Raw genomic sequence first — 20,266 nt, 5'->3', positions numbered from 1 at the left:
GGCCTGTTAAAGTTCAAACGGCGAATCCAGATTTATTAAAACTTCATACGAAATGTCGAAAGTATTAAATTATTGTGCCTCGTTTTTAGGGTTCCGTACCCGAAGGGTAAAAACGAGACCCTATTACTGAGACTTCGATGTCTGTCCGTCTGTCTGTCTCTAGGCTGTATCTCAAGAACGGTAATAGCTAGAAAGATGAAATTTTCACAGATTATGTATATATCTGTTGCCGCTATAACAAAAAATACTAAAAACAAAATAAATTAAATATTTAAGGGGGGCTCCCATACAACAAACCTGATTTTTTTGTCATTTTTTGCTCTATATAAATGATGGCAATAGGGCACCTGAAATATTCACAAAATACTCAATTGTATTTTATACTTTAAAATTTAATAATAAAATTTAAATAAAATAAGTAAATAAGGGGGGCTTCTATTCAAAAAACACAGTTTTTTCCTATTTCTCTTTCTATAATGGTACGGAACCCCTCGTGCTCGCACTTGGCCCATTATTACTGAATTAACGGCATCGGTCTCTTCTGAATTCCCCATATATATTTGGGATGTCATGAAATGTTTATTGACAAAACTTATGACGCCTACGAGGAATTTAAATGCAGACCGCAACCCCACCGCTAAAGTCTAAACAGAGAAGAACTATACCCGCATTTCGCAGGGGCAATTTAAATACAACGATGAGACATCAAAACTGGAAAATACGGGCCATAAACGACATCCGGGACGAAAACAACGCGGAAAATGTCCCGCCCGTAAAGTACGGGGACAGACCGCAGACCCTGGCCGATCACGCCACAAGGCGCCCCCTGACAAATGACGAGCTAAAACAACCTTCACGCGCAGACGGGACACAACTCACCGCTGCCTTTGCTGGGTACAAATAGTAATCCATACATCATACGTCCCAATAGCTAGACGCCTCCGTGGTCTAGTGGTACAGAGCGCGGCTCTTGACTCGGAGGTCGTGGGTTCGATTCCCGCGTTGGAAATATTATGATATTTCCAAGTTTGGTTAGGACAATGCAGGCTGATCACCTGATTGTCTGACAAGTAAGATGATCCATGCGTCGGATGGGCATGTAAAAAGTCGGTCCTGCGCCTGATTTCTCGCCAGTCGTGTCTGTCTTCCGTCCCACTGGGTTATGAGAGTAAAGGAATAGAGAGTGCTCTTGTGTACTGCGCACACACTTGGGCACTATAAAATTACTCCTGCGTAGCTGGCCTGGTTTCAATGAAACCGGCCACCGTCACCGAAATCGGTGTGGGAGCTATTATTATTTTATTTATTTATTTGGGATAACAACAGCCATCAATTTTACAATATGCATTATACTAACGGAAAATAGTAAGTACATAGGGCCAATAACAGCTATGTCCACACTATGCAATTTCATCTTCAATTTTCGTCATCATCTTTTTATTTATCTTTCGTTTGGCATATTCAATAATTGAATGCGTCAAAATCCGCCCGCGTTGGAAAGAAAAGTGTCATAGCGTCGCGGGCATGCCTCACGTGCGATATTGACTGCGCTATAACGCATGCCCTTGATGAACAAAAAACGGCACAGTTCGGACAAAGCTATATATTGCGTCTTGCGAGTGTAAAGGAAGTGCTGTGCTACACTTGGACGCTACAAAATAATGTATAGCTAGTATGGTTTGGTAGTAAAAATATGTTTAAGGATATTACGAAGTAAGTGTAAAACACTTAGCGGCTGTTTCACCACTTCCTGGTAAGTACCGGATAGGCTATCCACAACTTAACTTGACACATAGACTTAGGAGAATCTCTCAGATAGGTTGTGGATAGCCTATCCGGCGCTTATCCGTAAGTGGTGAAACAGGCCCTTAGTCTAGGTTTTGCAGTATTTTGGGTCAACGGACTTAAAAAATATAGTTTGTTAGGGTTAAATTATACTAGTACAGAGTCGAAGCGCATCGAAGCGAATTATTAAAACTGAACATTACAAATTCAACCTTAACTCCAAAGCATTAACGCACTTTATTACTTCTGACAATTTGAAGCGGCGCGCGCATACGCGCGAATTCGTGTGAATGCGCCCGACTAACGCTGATTAGCCTCGCAGTCCGCAGAAGTAATGTATTTATACGTTACGCTCTGGAGTTAAGGTTGAATTTTCCGTCTTCAGTTTTTGAGAATTCGTTTCGCTTCGCTTCGACTCTGCGCTATTATAAATTGACCCTTAGATAGCGACATTGTAAAGGTTTGTATGAGAAAATATTTTTGAAGCCGCATACTTCTTCAATGTCAACTCTAGTAGAAGTGTGCGACCGCCGACCAGTCGCGACCAAAAGGAGCTCGTCTGAGTTAGCCAGAATACTTCGTGTAAACTATGGGTTCAGGCCTCGGGGTACATACAACCTATGTAAGTCAACCTGACGTTCCATCTGACTTTTCATAAAACGGTCAGTCAGTGTTTTATGAAAAGTCAGATGAAACGGACTTGACTGGAAATTAAGGCTAAACTTTTTTTAACTAAGTAATTAAAACATTTTATGTTACTTTGCTAAAATTGTTTTGTCTTACCAATTGTTTTTGGATGTTCATTTATTTGGATTTTTACTCAATGTGATAATAAATTGAACTAGAAGAATAATTATAATATAATTTATTTCTCACCTTAAAGTAGAAAATACACTATTTGTAACAGTTTAACAGTAAGCGTTTAGGTGAGTTGATGCCTGAACTAGGAGTTCCTGTGTCTCAGACTATCAACCCTCCACCCCATACAGTGGACACAATATTCCAAAAGTAATACACAGTTTGGTAAAAATTTACTTAACATAATATTCAATAATTACACGTAAAATGTAAGATGACTATAAATGCGTAGGAACACAAGAACTCGTTCAGCTGATGACTTCTGGAAATTACTATAAAAAATGGCGGACTTGTTACGAATAATATTATTGACACTATTAAATTATTGTTCTACTAAGTATACAATAACAATAATTACTACATAATATACTTTGTTGTTCGCAACGACGTTTGGCTTGCGTGTTTGTACATCGCGTGGGAACCGTATATTTTGCGATAGTAAAAAAAACCGGCCAAGTGCGAGTTGTACTCGCCCATGAAGGGTTCCGCAGTAGCAGTAAGGTTTATTTTTATGAAATTAAAAGGTTTTTGATTTATTTTTATATTTCAGTTGATTTAATGAAAGTTAAATTAAGGTTTACCATTTATGACGTATTTATAGAAAAAAACTACTGGCTGGATCTCGTTCAAACCAATTTTCGTTGGTAGTTTTTATAGTAATGTACATCATATATTATTTTTTTAGACTTATCATGCCCCTACTTTAGAAGTTAGAGGGGGGGGGGGGGGGCACACTTTACCACTTTGGAAGAGTCTCTCTCGCAAACTATTCAGGTTAGAAAAAATGATGTTAGCAACCTCAATATGATTTTTGAAGACCTATCCATAGATACCCCACACGCATAGGTCAGATGTTTTTTTTTTGGTTCAGTTGTACCTGTGGGGACCCCTAAAATTTTTAATAATTTTTCCATTTTTGTATCAAAATCTTAATGCGCTTCACAGACTTCATCTACTTACCAAGTTTCATTATAGTATAGCTCTTATAGTTTCGGAGAAAAGTGGCTGTGACATACGGACGGACAGACAGCCAGACAGACAGACATGACGAATCTATTAGGGTTCCGCTTTTTGCCATTTGGCTACGGAACCCTAAAAACGGTTCTTTGTAGGATTCCAACATATCTATGGAAGGAAAGGCCGGAAAGGAGACATTCTAACCAATGAACCGATTAGTTTCAATAAATTATCCTGTATCCACTATCTCCACATTAAATCTCATTAAAATCGGTTCAGAGCTTTGTATGTAAAGTGGTAAAGGCAGTTCTTCATCATAATGTTTTTCAATCTGTGGGTAGGGACTGGTGGACCGCAAAGTTTCTGTTGGTCGCCAGAGGTCGAGAGAAATATTTCAGTAAAAAACTAATTGATTAAATATAAGACCAGGAATGTCTCCATGATGATGAATATCTATTTTTCACGATAAAAGTCCCTATAAATCGTGAACACCATAAATATTTTAGAGCTCGCCATTAAAAGATTTTCTTACTTGTTTTATGATATTGCTTCTTTAACTAGTTTACAGGAGCCGTACTGTCTCTAAGATTTTTGTCTGAAATATAATCTCAAATTGTGCTATCTGAAGCGAAATGTTGCCTTCAGGCTTAAACTGCGTTTACCTTCTTGGAATATTGTTTGTTACGGGGAAATCGCACATTTTTCCCCGCTAAAAAAAATATTTTGTCTAATAACGTGACAGACCAAATATTTGGCTGTTTCAGCGCTGCTACTTTCACAGCGAACTCTACATAAGGGACACATACACTCCCTAAAGTATTACCACTAAGTTTTGTTTCCTGTATAATATTATACATACTACAGTTTTCTCATGTTGCTTATGTATCGAAAATCCTACCAGCGGCGTTTTCTCACGCCATTCATATTTTGTTCTAACATTTAAATAATACAATTTTCGTGTCGTGTAAATAAAAGACATAATATACGACGTATCACGTACGCATCTTCAAGAATATGGTCGTAAAGCATCTTATAGACATTAATATCAGTTAAGGAAAGTCCCATGTCACAATATATTGTAATATGGTATGTTATTCTGAATTTGCGATGTGTTGCCACGTTAGGTATATCAGAATTTTGTAACAACTAACAAATGATTGATGAAGAATGAAGTTGGTTTGATATTGATAATATAAAAGGTATTTTTTAAAGATTTTATAAGTATACCATTTTGTCGACGTCATTAAGATGTACAGTCATGCCGAATTACAGCTTTGTAGGCCTTATAGTCTCTGAGAAAAACCGCGGACAGACAGACGGCCAGACAGACAGGCGGCCAGACAGACAGACAGACATACGGACAGACAGACAGACAGACGGACAGACTGAAGCTATAAGTGTTCCTTGTTGACTACGGAACCCTAAAAAGGCGAAAGTATGTTTGTTTCTTACCTTTTCACGCAAAAACTTCAGCGAAGTGATTTTGATGAAATTTGGTATGGAGATACTTTGTGTAATTTGGGAAAGGACATAGGATAAGGGCCTGTCCACATCTCCACGTCACGACGTCGTCAACGTGGAACGGTGCGGTAACGTGATACGGCACGTTGTCGCGACGTGAAAATTTACGTCAACGTAACGTAAAAATGCACGTCACGATGTAGCAACATTGTACGTCATCGTGTCACCATGCCTTGCTGCTACATTCTTCACTACTTGTCTAGATATGGACCGCACAATACGTATTCTGCTTCTGCTATTGTTAAGAAGACGGGAGAGAGATTTAAGAAAAAATATATACTTAAAATGTTGCTACACCGTGACGTGCATTTTCACGTTACGTTGACTTAAATTTTCGCGTCACGTCAACGTACCGTGCCACGTTACGTCAAAGTTCCACGTTGACGACGTCGTGACGTGGAGATGTGAACAGGCCCTAAGTACTTTTTATTTCGGAAAAATGTACGGTTATTGCGCGATAAACGAATTTTGGCACAACGGACTCCGTTGTGCCAAAATTTGTTCAATTCCGTTGAACGGAGTTGCGGGCGCCATCTAGTCGTCGTCATCAAGGCCGTCATGGCCATATACTATGTACCACTTCTTATACTCCAAAAATCCTTTATTTATTACACTTTATAGAATCGCACCCTTAAAACTCAATACTTTTATATGCATCTGCGTCTGTATATTTCCATAATATTGATACTTTTATGCGAAAACTTTTTAATCCGGCTCGTCGCGCTTCCATAGAAAGTGTTCGTAAAATATGAAAGTCTCGACAATATATTCTCCCGACTTGAAGATTTATACCGCCACTACGAATGTTTATATAAAATGCGGACATTTATCACACATTATGTGAAATACATTCTTATTTCCTTGAATGACGCAGCCCACAAGTTATAACTTCTAACAGAGTCACAGAATAGATAATAGAAGTAACAGAGTGTCAAAAATAGCTGTTTCCAAGAAGTTTAATCGCTGTGGCTCGTTTTAGCCATTTCTATAGAAAAATATTGTCATATTCAATCAATCAATTATGCCCATCAAATCAATAATATGTACAGTAATATACCGCTTTACGTGAGGGATACGTTCCGGAAAAAATCGCGTTAACTGAAATTCGCGTATATCGGGGTTTATGATTAAGGCCCTGTATTTCCAAAAACGGACGATTTTCAAAATTTAAAGTGACAGTAGACACAAAAATATAGTAATTTAAATTCTGAAAAAAATATATGTGTTAGTTCAGGATCTAACACAGTGGAATTTATATTCCATTACACAATATCATGAACTTCACTCGATAGAAAAAAATCCCAAACTTACCTCTTCTTTTAACGAATTTTCCATACTATGTCCAAATTATTTGGAATTCTCAGATAATTTTTGCACTGAATTAAAAACAAAGAATATATCTAGGGCGATTCGTTCTTTTGACTCGATTTAATTGATGTATAAAAAAACGACGATCAAAAAACTATGAAATAGCAGGCGCAAAGTGTGTGACTGAAAGCGTACCAGCCGAACCTTTAAATTATCTGAAAATTCCAAATAATTTGGACATAGTATGGAAAATTCGTTAAAAAAAGAGGTAAGTTTGGGATTTTTTTCTATCGAGTGAAGTTCATGATATTGTGTAATAGAATTTAAATTCCACTGTGTTAGATCCTTAACTAACACATATATTTTTTTCAGAATTTAAATTACTATATTTTTGTGTCTACTGTCACTTTTAAATCTTGAAAATCGTCCGTTTTTGGGAATACAGGGCCTTAAACTAGTCACATAAAAAAGTAAGTACGAATCATTTTAACTAATCATTTTAATTCAAAAGGCACTTTATGCAATACACACCGTTAATGATTTTTTATGAAAAATATATGTACTTACTTATTTATTATCTTTTGGGTAGCGTTTTTTTTACGTTTTTATAAAATACTAAACACTGTTTTCAATTGTTTGACACACGGTCAAGACACAGTTATCATCATTGTCTATACTGATGGCTACATATTTTATGTTTATACGCACTTTTTCGAGAAGCCCTATGATATTATTATGAGCGCGAAATTATAGTGAAACCGCTCAAAACGGGGTCGCGTAAAGCGGTGTATTACTGTACTTACTATTATTTCATAACAAAGCAAAGAAAAAATGGAAGACACATTTTTGCGTATCCCAAAGTTAGTCTAACCTGAGCCGAGCATGGCTTTGTATATTTACACATATTTAACCGCCATCCTTTTTTATTTTCACAAAGATGTCTGTAATACTATTATATAGTCTGAGTTACAGAATTTAAATCGGACATTCAAAATGTCTTTTACGATAAAAAGATTTAAAAGCTTTTTTATCCGTATGCTAAGATAACTTGTCATCTCGATTAAACCGATAATACCATTTAATTGCGACGGAATCAAATGCCTTGATAATGTAATTGAGATTTGTGACTCAAAGTCGGCGCCAGCAAAATACTTCAAACGCGCCTCCTCTGGGAATGTTTTTTCCGTGAAACGAAATGTCTTTTCTCGTTTTCATTATTGGAATATGCTCGGAAATATGAGAGTTTAATGCTGTGCTTTCTGAAGTTTGCTAGGAGACCTTTGGGTCAGCTTACAGAGCGACGTACCTAGATTTACCTAGTATTTATTAATCTGTATTTAGTAATCTGTGCCTAGATGCTATAACACCTATGGCCTATGAGCTAAAGCAGCCCTGCGTCGCGCGTTTTAAGAGGAGTCCACACCGTCCTTTTTGACATACAAACGCTGTCCCCTGTTTCCTCCCTGGATAATGCTAGTAGAGTTATAATTTTTTTCCTGGATGTTTACGGCCACTAATACAATGTCCCTATGTTTTCTTTTTTTTTTTAAATTTAATTATTAAATAAGATATGAACGTTCAAAAACCCAAAAAAATGGCCAGATTTTCCGCTGTGTTCAAACATCCAGAAAACAGATTTGGCTAGATTATACAAAAAAAAAACATAGGAACACAGCTCAAGCCTTTCTTTAATCTTTAATGAAAAAGTACTTAAATCGGTTAAGTTTTGGAGAAGGAATCAGGGGAGAACGAATCGTTGATTTTCTGCAGTTGTCTCTATCGCGTTCTGAGGTATAGGCTTGAGGTAAGGGAGACAGCAGCTATAGATATTACACTTCCTTTTTTGTCATTTCTCTAGCCGCTGGTGTATCCTCTTAAGCCTGTAACGGCCGTAATTTAATGATTAACTTAAATTCAATGAATATTTGACATACACTCCATACATTTTCAAAGTTCTCTACAATGTACTATCAGAGAAGTTGATTCCTAGGCAGATCTCCCCTACGTAGTGTGGTTGCGTTACGTCAAACCCAGCCGACAGATCACAATTATTACATTGAATTGACATGATCCGACCATAATAATATTATGACATTGGTCTGTCAACTGCCTCGGAATGAATTTCCTCGATGGTACATTAAATTAAAGTTAAGTGACCATTAAACAACGCTGAGTCTGTTGTTAGAGCTTAAATTATTGGAATTATTTCAGAATACGAAATATGTAGTTATTTTTATGTTAATTTCCACGAAACAAACTTGCAGGAACCAACTAAAAAGTCCGACAGTAAAACAAAGAGAAGTCCCAACAAAACGTTTCATCAAGGCAAGTATTTAGGATGTTTTAGGAGGTTATTTTATTACGGCATACCGACACTAACATTCCGTGTTCAGTAATTATACACTTCTCAGTGGCTAACCAAATACCTCGGCTTCAGCCAAACGATTCTGTTATTGCTTCCATATTATACTAACTATACTTCATTTAAAATTAATATTTATCCAAAATATGTAAGCATAAGCTCTGTAGCGAATGATGTTTTAAAAAATATTTGATAATATCAAATTTAACATCTCGTATAAACTGTGCAGTGAAGAATACTGTAATAGTATATTTTTTTTTTTATGAGATAAGGGGGCAAACGAGCAAACGGGTCACCTGATGGAAAGCAACTTTCGTCGTCCATGGACACTCGCAGCATCAGAAGAGCTGCAGGTGCGTTGCCGGCCTTTTAAGAGGGAATAGGGAAGGGTAGGGATGGGAAGGGAAGGGAAGGGAATAGGGTAGGGTAGGGAATAGGGGATTGGGCCTCCGGTAAACTCACTCACTCGGCGAAACACAGCGCAAGCGCTGTTTTTCGCCGAGTGAGTGAGTTTACGCCGAATCAAAAATTAATAATAATATTAATAATGTTTGATTCGGGTTTTTAACAAAATATAGCCATATTAACATGCATTTAAGATAAGAACATTAGGTAACCATATTTAACTAGATTATAATATCAAAATCCATAAATTATATTTTGCTTGGACCATTCTGTTTATTTCGTCCATAACTCTACGCTCAATAGGTTTTTTTATAATATTGGAGGGCGCATACGGTAAAACAGCCGACAATATTCTACTGTATTTAGGAGTAATACATCATAAAAAGATACACCTTCACAATAACACTGAATTTATGAGGGTCAACGAGACGTAGACGTAAATTTTAAATGTGCCCACCGCTCGACGCGTAATACAGAACAAAATATAGTAGAAATGGAAAAAAAAATCTGTAAAATCATAAAAAGTGGTGTCTTCATTTTGAATTTTATTTTGTGTGGGTTCTTTTGTTAGCACGCCGAAAAATTATTAACGGGTTTAATAAATATTTACTTTTATTTTTGGTTTTCAGTTAAAAATATTTTGTAAAAATCCATACACTATTTATGGTGTAAAATATGTCCATCTGTCTGTTACTTCTTTTTAAGTCCTTGACGCTTTGTACGACCATCTCAACGTAGGCAAAGATTTACCAAAACAAGCGTGAAGCGGTACGACTTAGGGCCGCGCCAAACCGGAATGGCAGCCCGCAGCGGCGCGCGGCGAGGCGACCGCGGAGATCGCGTACGAGAGGCCACGGGCGGCCGTAGACTTCTCAAGCGATGCTATGTTTATTGTATTACAATAATGAAGATGAAGTTTAAAATCGTATAACACTAAAAGTGCTCGCCTCGCCGCTGCCATTCCGGTTTGCCCACGAATCACGATCGACGTCGATTGCATGCTATTGACAACTTCGCAATCATGGTTATCCATCCAACACGAAGGCCTTAAAGTATTATATCACTGGACATTATCAAAGAGTATTTAGAAATTACGAAGTTCTCGCGCAGTTCGCAATTGGCACGGATCCATGTCGTTTTTGTATGAAGTTTCCCCGATACACCCCCCGGCACAACTTATACATTCAGATACGGGTACCCTACGGGCTACGGCACGTATATTGTGTTTGTGTTTTCCAAATGGGGAAATTTTCAAAATAAATAAATGCATCGTTTGGTGAAAATTGGCCAAAGATCTTTAATATTATACCATTTTTTTTGCGCAGGGTAAACCCATCATGGGTGCCTCGGGTTGGGGATGTGCCTCAGTTAGCTGAAGCACCCTGGGGGTATGTGAGACTCTTACTCACTAAAACCACCTGCGGTTCGCCTTCAGCCGTATAAAGGAGGGATGTCCCGGATCTAACAAACACAGGACTCCCTCCACGACCGGCCGGTCTTCCCCAGAAAAGACCGGACTTCCACCAAAGTTAGGGAACGCTTCGGCAAACTGAAGCCTTCCCCTCGGCGCCGGGACTGGCTAATCCGGGGAGGTTCCCATCCTCTCCCGGAGCCCCGTTAGACGAGATTTAGGAGGTTCGCATAGCGTCGCCTCCGCACTCCCGTCCTACGCCGACGGAGCGGCAGAGGGGTGGGATCGTCAAATTTTTTAATAATATACCTACCGTAACCGTTTAGGTTCAAAGATGTACGTAGACGTCTGGGTATCATAAATTGTAAATTGTAAAACGCCTCCGTGGTCTAGTGGTATAGAGCGCGGCTCTCGACTCGGAAGTTGTGGGTTCGATTCCCGCGTTGGAAACATGTTATTTCCAAGTTTGGTTAGGACAATGCAGGCTGATCACCTGATTGTCTGACAAGTAAGATGATCCATGCGTCGGATGGGCATGTAAAAAGTCGGTCCTGCGCCTGATCTCTCGCCGGTCGTATAGGTCTCCCGTCCCACTGGGTTATGAGAGTGAAGGAATAGAGAGTGCTCTTGTGTACTGCGCACACACTTGAGCACTATAAAATTACTCCTGCGTACCTGGCCTGGTTTCAATGAAGCTGGCCACCGTCACCGAAACCGGTGTGGGGAGTATTATTATTATAAATTGTAAATGTGAATGAGTCTGTTACCTCTTCACGCTATAACTGCTATAATGATTTTGATGGGTGTGCAGATATATTATAGTCCCGGGATATACTATACTGATAAGTCTTATCACAGAAAAAAGGACGGTTCTAGATGATTAACTACTAACGCAATGAAGTTGGAAGCAATATCAAGTTTATAATATTTCTTTTAAATAAGTACATTAATAATTGTAGATAATAACTACAGTGATCTTAGTATCACTTTCGTCCTAAATATAAACCTACATATAAACCCTGAATTATCCAAATCGGTTCAGCCTATCTCGAGTTTTAATGAGACTAACAAAATTTAAAATTCATTTTTATTTTATAGGTAGAAAAGTTCTTGTAATTCTTGATGTTAACAAAACATTAAATAATAGTTTTTTATCATTCAACACATTACATAGGCGAAAATGTATTTACATAGGGTGAATCAATAGGCCGAGATCACATATTTACTTACAAATTCCGTCCGTACGCGGCGAATAAAGACCAGAATATATGGTGTCTACGCGGGCTTATCTCCGAGACAATTCCGACTGCTCCTACTTACACATTACGCTATTTAACGTAATAAGGGGGCAAACGAGCAAACGGGTCACCTGATGGAAAGCAACTTCCGTCGCCCTAACAACACTCGCAGCATCAGAAGAGCTGCAAGTGCGTTGCCGGCCTTTTAAGAGGGAATAGGGTAATAGCGGAGGGTAGGGAAGGGAAGGGAATAGTTGAGGGTAGGGAAGGGAATAGGGTAGGGGTTAGGGGATTGGGCCTCCGGTAAACTCACTCACTCGGCGAAACACAGCGCAAGCGCTGTTTCACGCCGGTTTTCTGTGAGAACGTGGTATTTATCCGGTCGAGCCGGCTCATTCGTGCCGAAGCATGGCTCTCCCACGTATAAATTGCGGGAACTTTAGCGAAATTTCATGTTATCGATGATAGAAAGATAAAAAATATGTGTGACACTCGCGGGTGACGTGGTAAAGCTATTGCTAAGCAATAGCTAGTCTAAGCGCATACTTCTAGTCGCACGCACACAAACGCCGTGCCGAAGTCTGCCGAACTCAAACGACGTTAGACGATGTGTTAGGTTTATTTTCGTTACGGAATATCTTGATTCGGTCTCCTCGCTCAGAGCCCGGTAGAGTCTAGATCAATTCAGTATCTATTTATACCGCACAGGTGATAAAGGCTTGCTTAAAGGGTTTTAGCTACGCCGTACGCGGAATCCGATTGAATTTGCCGGGTATAGAGATAGTTTGTGTCCCGGGAAGAAACATAGAATACTTTTATCTTGGGAAAATGTACAGTTCCCGCGCAATAAGCGAATGTTCGAAGTGCCTAATGATCGCCGTTTAAGCTGGCAATTAATGTAAACACAATTAGAGACAAAACGAGCCAAAACGCCATCGGCAAATAACTCTGCTCGGTTCTAGACGTTTAATCAACTTTTACTGCGGGAGACATTTTTTATTTGTTGTCCCTCGCTTTGGACACGGCCTGCCGTGCCATTTGGCCGAATGTTCATGATGTATCGAAATGTTTTAGCTATATTTTAACAAAACATTAATTATTTTTAAGCTATATTGCATAACTTTTATAGTAGCGATCGAATCAAGAAATTTCGTAACAACAAAAACATAACACACTCCACACAGAGCGTGCGTGTCGGAGCAGTGTTACCCTGACTTTGATACGGTGTTTGTGTGCGTGCGACTAGACGTATGCGAATTATAATTGCGTTGATAAAAAATACCATGCATTAGCTTTAACGCGGCATTACACGAATGCCCCACATATTTATATTTTTTTTGTTCTTGTAATTCCATTAAGTTTGCTTGATCTTCTCCGCCATTGACTGCTTCCAAACGTGCCCATTCTCTTTTTCCTCAGCACAGCAGAATCCTACATGGCCAAGTAAAATAATCGGCCAAGTGCGAGTCGGACTCGCGCACGTAGGGTTCCGTACCATTATAGATAAATTTAGGCCAAAAATTGTGTTTTTTTTGTATGGGAGCCCCCATTAATTTTTTATTATATTTTAATATTATTATTAAATATTAAGGACGTACATATATAATTAAGGACATTTAAAAAATTTAAGTACCTACCTGTTGCCATTGTTGATATAGAGCAAAAAAGTCCAAAAAAATCACGTTTATTGTATGTGAGCCCCCCTTAAATATTAATTTTATTTTGTTTTTAGTATTTGTTGTTATAGCAGCAACAGATAATTTCAGAATTCTAGCTATAGCGGTTCTTGAGTTACAGCCTGGAGACAGACGGACAGACATCGAAGTCTCAGTAATAGGGTCCCGTTTTTACCGTTTTGGGTACGGAACCCTAAAAAGGAAGTACCGTTACTAATCTGTGTTCAAAATCAAATTCTTGAAACGCACATGCGTTCGCGTTAACACGCACGATTAGGTGCGTGTTAACGCGAACGAATTTGTTGTCCGCAATCCGCATTGTTCTTTTCAAAATTTCTGATTTCTATTATAAATATTCGGCTGTTGTATATTTTGTCCGAGGGAGGACACTGGATGGAGCTGTCATGCGAGATTTTGTGCGTAGTCTCTAGGTAGGTGTATAGTATGTTAAGACCTCACAGGGATGGCACATAAGCACAACATGACCAAAAACTTCTATTTAGAAGTCTTTGAACATGACACACAATATGACCGCTCCATCCAGTGTTCTCTCTCGGACAAAATAGCGGAATAGGGATTGTTATAATTATTATGCAAATATGTTTTGAATAATGTACGAGCCGCATTAGCGCGCGCCATTTTGTGAATGTGGCGCCGAATAGTTGGCGGTCGTCGGGTACTACCATTACAGGATTATTGCCCAGCCGATGTAGAGCTGGGGAGTATAGATATTAGATATGGCATGGAAGCCAAAAATCCCAGTCTTTTAAAGCTGTATGTGGGAAGAGTACTGCTTCAAACATAAACTATCAAAAAGTAAGGCGCTCCATATCCGCCTTACATGATAACAAAAAATTGAAAGACTTTTTAAGTAAATATTATAATTCAGAAATAAATGTGTTTCTTTTAATACATCTAAATATTATCTCAACACCTACCACAAGATACTGTGAAAGTCGCTTAAATACCAAAGTTTTTGCATAGTAAAAGGAGGGGAAGTAAGTTATCTTCATACAAAGGCACCGCGCGCGGATTGTATTTGTGCCCCATAGTATCAATGCGTCTCCACGTACGGCACACAACAAAATCTCGGCCAGTTTTACTAGGCTGGTACCGTCGAGATTTTGTTGTGTGCTGTACGTGGCGACGCATTGATACTATGGCGCACACATACAAGCCGCGCGCGGTGCCTTTGTATGAAGATAACATACTTCCCTTCCTTTTACTATGGTTTTTGTCTCTCAATTTATACAATTTGCTTCTGAGGATCAGTTCTCATTGCAACGTGACTCGGCGATTCTAAGCGATGCATTTTTAAATCACAAATTAAAAACTAAACTTTTAGTAACGCGAATTCAATGCCATGTAAAACTGAACTTGGCTCATTTATAAAAACATCGCAACGCCTCGCAACATTGCAATATGAGTTGACCTTTAGCTTTAGGGCGTTTCTATGATATTTACATCTACGGCAGCCGTCGTAAAGCCTGGGTAAGTAACGGCCCAAGTTGGCGGTCCCGGGCCGCGGTAATTTGGCCACGACGCCATCCTCTTGATTGAAGAATTGTTTGTCGCAACTTTCGTGATGTACTTTTCCCAAGTCTTGGCTGATTTTGATTTGATCTATCGAAAACTGTTGGATCTTGGTTGGATTGAGAGCAGAAAGAGCATGCAACGCGTTAACAGTCGCATATCGGGTGATGATGATCTACGCATGTTTGCGATTTTTGTTTGCTTTCCGATCTGCGTAGATCGGAAAGCAAACAAAAATCGATGAATCTTCGGGTAGTTGAAGAACTTCAATAGCTATGTCCACACTATGCGCTTTCGTCTTAAATTTTCGTCATCTTCTTTTATTCAACTTTCGTTTTAGCGCATTCGATAATTGAATGCGTCAACGAACGCAACGCCAACATTGTCATTTTTGTTTTTTGGGTACGGTCAGAGGGCATGCGTCGCGGGCGTGCCTCACGTTCGCTGTTGACTGCGCTATAACGCATGCCCTTGACGAACATAAAGGCACAATGTGGACAGAGTAATGAATGAATTGGACGCCTGTCACCTCAGAGGCTCAGTCCACCCGTGACCACGGCCGCTGTAATGCAGCCGAAACGTCGGGATTAATAAAAGTGTTCCGGGACAAAAATCCGTAATATCATGGGTCATCCGTAATATCAGGATACTCGCGTAAACCTAAGAAGTCACAATCAATTTACTATTTTGTAACTTGTGATGTAGAGGTAACTCTATAATGAGTACAATCCATAGAATACATCTATTCTGTGGATTATAGAATATAGAGCTACAGCTCTACTTATGTACCATTGAGGAAATTGATTCCTAGGCAGATGACAGACCAACGTCATTTGGTCGGATCATGTCAATTCAATGTTAACTGTGATCTGTCGGCTGCGTTTGACGTAACGTGACCAAACTACGTAGGTTCCCCATCTGACTAGGAATCAATTTCTCTGATAGTACTTTGTGAAAACAACATGATAAATATTGATAAGTTTGTGTATTAATTATTCCCCAATTTCCAATACAAAAATCTTTAAACTTAAATGGTTATAAAATATCTTTAAACTAAAGATTGAAGTAAAACATCAACCTACATGAATATTAAAACTTTCAATCATCCGTAACATTTCGTTTAGAAGTTACAGCATAACTTGTGATAGTGATTTTATAAAATTCCTTCGAAACTTCTTGGTTTATTTAACGCGGACAGTTAAGACTGATTTAACTTGGAAGATAACTTTAGCTTCGAGCTGCGGACATCGGGAAATATTATATTTAATCTAATCCAACTATTGTAATGAAAAAAGTTATTAAATGTTTGTTTGTCTAATAAAAGTTACAAGATAAAAATTTAATTATCGTTTTCTTATTACTTATTCAAAAATTACTTCGATGTTGAACTGGGCACAGTCTAATAATAGCTTTGTATACACTGTGCCTTTTTCTGTTCGTCAAGGGCATGCGTTTTAGAGCAGTGAACAGCGAACGTGAGGCATGCCCGTCACGCATGCGTATCCAAAACTTCAAAAATGACAATATTGGCGTTGCGTTCCTTGATGCTGCATTCAATTATTGAATGCGCCAATATGAAAGTTGATGACGAAAATTGAAGATGAAAGTGCACAGTGTGGACATAGCTATTCTCTTTTATTCGAATAACGAACAGTAATGAAAATTGACACTATAAAAGCGCCTTAAAATACTTTTTTTTATAAGATTAGGGGGCAAACGAGCAAACTGATCACCTGATGGAAAGCAACTACCGTCGCCCATGGACGCTCGCAACATCAGAAGAGCTGCTGGTGCGTTGCCGGTCTGAATATTTAATTTAATCTTATATATAAAATGGATTTTCAAATGTGTTAGTCGCGCTCAAACTCGAAAACGGCTGAACGGATTGGGCTAATTTTAGTCTTGAAAGTTTCGTAGAAGTCAAGGGAAGGTTTTAAAGTGACACGAAGTTCACCGGGACAGCTAGTTAAAGTCTTTCTTTTCAAGTAGGTATATCGAGGCGCTATTCGACAATGCCAAGCCGACTTTATTTTTCCTTATGAACATTAAAAAAAAAATTACTTGGCGTCTCTCTCGTTTACGTATCTTACATTTATTTTCGGTAAGAACAGATTCATAATAAAAGAGTTCGTCAACGAACAACAACACAACCACTGAGGTAGTAAGTACTACGTACTAGAGCAGCTATTGCGAACAAAAAACATGTCGCACTTGAGGCATGAGCGGGGTGGGAGGCGGGGCGGTGATTGCTATAGATCAGTACCGCACAAGTGACACAGTTTTGTGCCTACACTCGAATGAATGCAGAATCTATTTGAGTAAGTGGATAAAATAAAAATAAAAATTCACTTTTTTATAAAATTTATAATTAATATGGATCCATAGTCCACTATAGCTAATTACCTTATTTAAATTACTTAAATATTTTCAAAAATGTACCATAATAAAATTATTATAATGTACGCATATATAATGTACGTAATATTTTAAATACATATTACCAAAATACAAACTCGTCTACGTGAGTAAGTACTTCATTCATCGTCGTCTTATCATAGATCTGTATTCTGCCTACATTACACTCTGAATCTACTACTCTATGACAATGCAAAATGGCGCGCGTCTTCGCCTAGTAATTGAATGTTCGTATTTTAATTGAAAATAATTAAATAAGAATGCTAATACCGATGAAATGTTATTCCGTTGCATTTGGAAGTGTTACTGGAATCTTTTTTGCAGTATCTTAACCCACAACTAGGCATTTTTGCGACTTTTTTTGGTTTCGTTTTTGATTGTGGTACGTCTGGTGCGCAGAAGAGCTCGCGGGCGACTAAGTGCACTGCTGCTATATAGATTACGTTGAATGTGACTAAGCATTGCGTTGCGTTGTCGAGTCTAGTACGTAGTACATACTATGTCAGTGAACACAACATAATATTATGTACTTTGAACAAGGTCGTGTACTTTGATCTAAGATATTACTAGTATACTACGGGGTGTCCAACCCCCCAACTAACTCAAACAACCGCGCGATAATGCAGTAAACACCTTCAATACTTGCTGTTTGACTTGCAATATTTACACCCAGAACCCCTACTCCTGACCCCCGAGTAAGACGCAATCGAGAATCGAATCAACTCGATTTCAATAGCTTTTGATGCTTTGATGGTGTAAAGGCTCAGTTTGTTACTTACTGCTTGTACTTAAAGCCTGACCTAACCTAACATAACTACCAACAGTAGACTTTATACAGAAAGTGATCAATATTTCTGCCAATGAAATTCGTCACCTTTTTCCTAAAATCTGTCAGTACGTCTATTCTTTCACATTTCAACTGCTTTCCTTTTGAGCCTGCATCGTGAAGTTCGCACGTGATCTCTACAAGATAATATCATAAAACGAGCTAAATAAATAATTATAAGCTGAAACAACAAATTATTGTTTTTTAGTATAGATTCATGCGCACTCTCAAAAAAACTCGATCCAACTCGTTATAGCTTGAGCGCTGTAAAGTCGACCTTCGTAGCATACTCGTATCATACTAAATTTATGCTACGACTTACGAGTATGCTACGAGGGTCGATTTTACAGCGGTCAAGCTTTAGTCGAAATTGATTCTATTTTGATTATGTTTCTGGAGTAGGGGACCAGTGTAGCCACTAGTCTCTCGTCTCCTTCAAACTATCTAACGAGACTTTGTACGTTGTATACCTCCCTATTTTTATACAGGGTGTAACAAAACTAAGTGATAATACTTTAGGGTGTGTAGGTGTCCCTTATATTGATTCACTGTGAAAGTAGCAGCGCTGAGAGAGTAACTTTTGTATGCATGACCCTGGGGCGCTGGCCCATACAAATCTAAAAAAAATTGCTCTTTCAGTGCTGCAACTTCTACAGTGAACTCATTATATGGGACACATAATAATATATACAACCTATTTAAAGTATCATTTCGATTTGTTCCGCCCTGTATAATAAAGAGGATAGTTTTGTTTGCGGTACAGTATAAGTAATAAGTATTATGAAAATGGCAATATGCTAATATACTTACTTTCTATTTTTCACAGCAAAAACAACAATCTGTGTATTAGGTTACACCATTAACGCCTTCAGTGTAATTTTTTACTAACATTTATTTTCAAATACGCGAGTAATAAATTTTCCGTAAGCCCACGGAGCCTAAACCTAATCTGTTTTTTGTCACCGAGAATAAACGCTTTTTAAGCCTTCAAACGTACAAAGAATATATGAATTGAATTGAATTTTTCTCTATTTGAGATAGATAAGCGTCTGGTGCCATCGACATAGAGCGCGATGCGATGAAGTGTAAGCTTTTATTTGCCTTATTAAAAGGCACTAGGTAAAATTTAGTAATCCTTGGGAATAGTCCTAAAATAAGCTTAAGGGTAGGTTATTCCAAATTCACGTTTCTAGAATGAGTAATTCTTAAAGAAAGCGTCATTAAAAAAAACTGAAAAATATATACATGTATAGATACATCTTTTAACTAGTGACTTTTATGGTTAGAAACACAATACAGATAATATTACTCGATAAAAAAAAATCCGAAACAACCTCGATTTTAAAAACATTTTGAGTTTTATAGGACTTACAGGGACTCAAACAAAAAATAATTTGGATAGTTTGATTACTATTAAAATTTTACAGGGAAATGTACGGATACATGTTTAGTTATACTATTTTTTATCTAAGTAAAAAGGTTTTTTCTCCTATTTCGCACTATCATGGACGCGGCGAGCGTCGTAACCGCCACTGTACAAGGCGCGCTGATATGAATGTTATTTTAATGTCATTTACGTCGATATTCGCACTGACAGACATCGACCTGCTAATTTAGGAATAACCTCCCCTTAAGCTCTAAAGGCGGTCCATCACACAGGACAGATTTTAGCTTTTGTCGCGGGCTTTGAGTGCGGCGATCGAATCAAGAAATCCGTTACGAAAATATAACTCCTCCTCCACTTCGACCGGCACAGCGGTGCGGCGTTGCCTGATTTCGACACGGTGTTTGTGTGCGTGCGACTAGACGTATGCGAATTATAATTGTATAAGTTGATAGAAATGCTAGCAATAGCTTTACCGCAGCAGTCCACGAGCTGTTTTTTCAGAAAACTAGTTGGACGCTGTTAAGCATTCGTGTACTAATCCACAGAAAAAATACCTATTGAGTTATGAATGCAGTTTTGTTTTT

The 20,266-nt window shown here is 38.4% G+C and overlaps 1 protein-coding gene and 1 long non-coding RNA gene across 3 annotated transcripts in view; one reads left to right on the top strand and one right to left on the bottom strand.

Moving 5' to 3' along the window:
• The window catches only part of LOC121726700, a 222,231-nt gene that overhangs the window by 106,121 nt on the left and 95,844 nt on the right, over positions 1-20,266 (top strand). The gene's annotated exons all lie outside the window — the stretch shown is intronic.
• LOC121726702 lies at positions 1,295-19,732 on the bottom strand. The gene is made up of 4 exons (XR_006035566.1): positions 19,721-19,732; positions 15,952-15,955; positions 2,993-3,000; positions 1,295-1,400 (listed from the first exon to the last, which is right to left on the bottom strand). It is a non-coding gene; the product is annotated as an uncharacterized LOC121726702 (long non-coding RNA).

Source organism: Aricia agestis, chromosome 4 (assembly GCF_905147365.1).
Source record: "Aricia agestis chromosome 4, ilAriAges1.1, whole genome shotgun sequence".
NCBI classification, from domain to species: Eukaryota; Metazoa; Arthropoda; class Insecta; order Lepidoptera; family Lycaenidae; genus Aricia; species Aricia agestis.
This window is presented reverse-complemented; position numbering and strand designations above follow the sequence as displayed.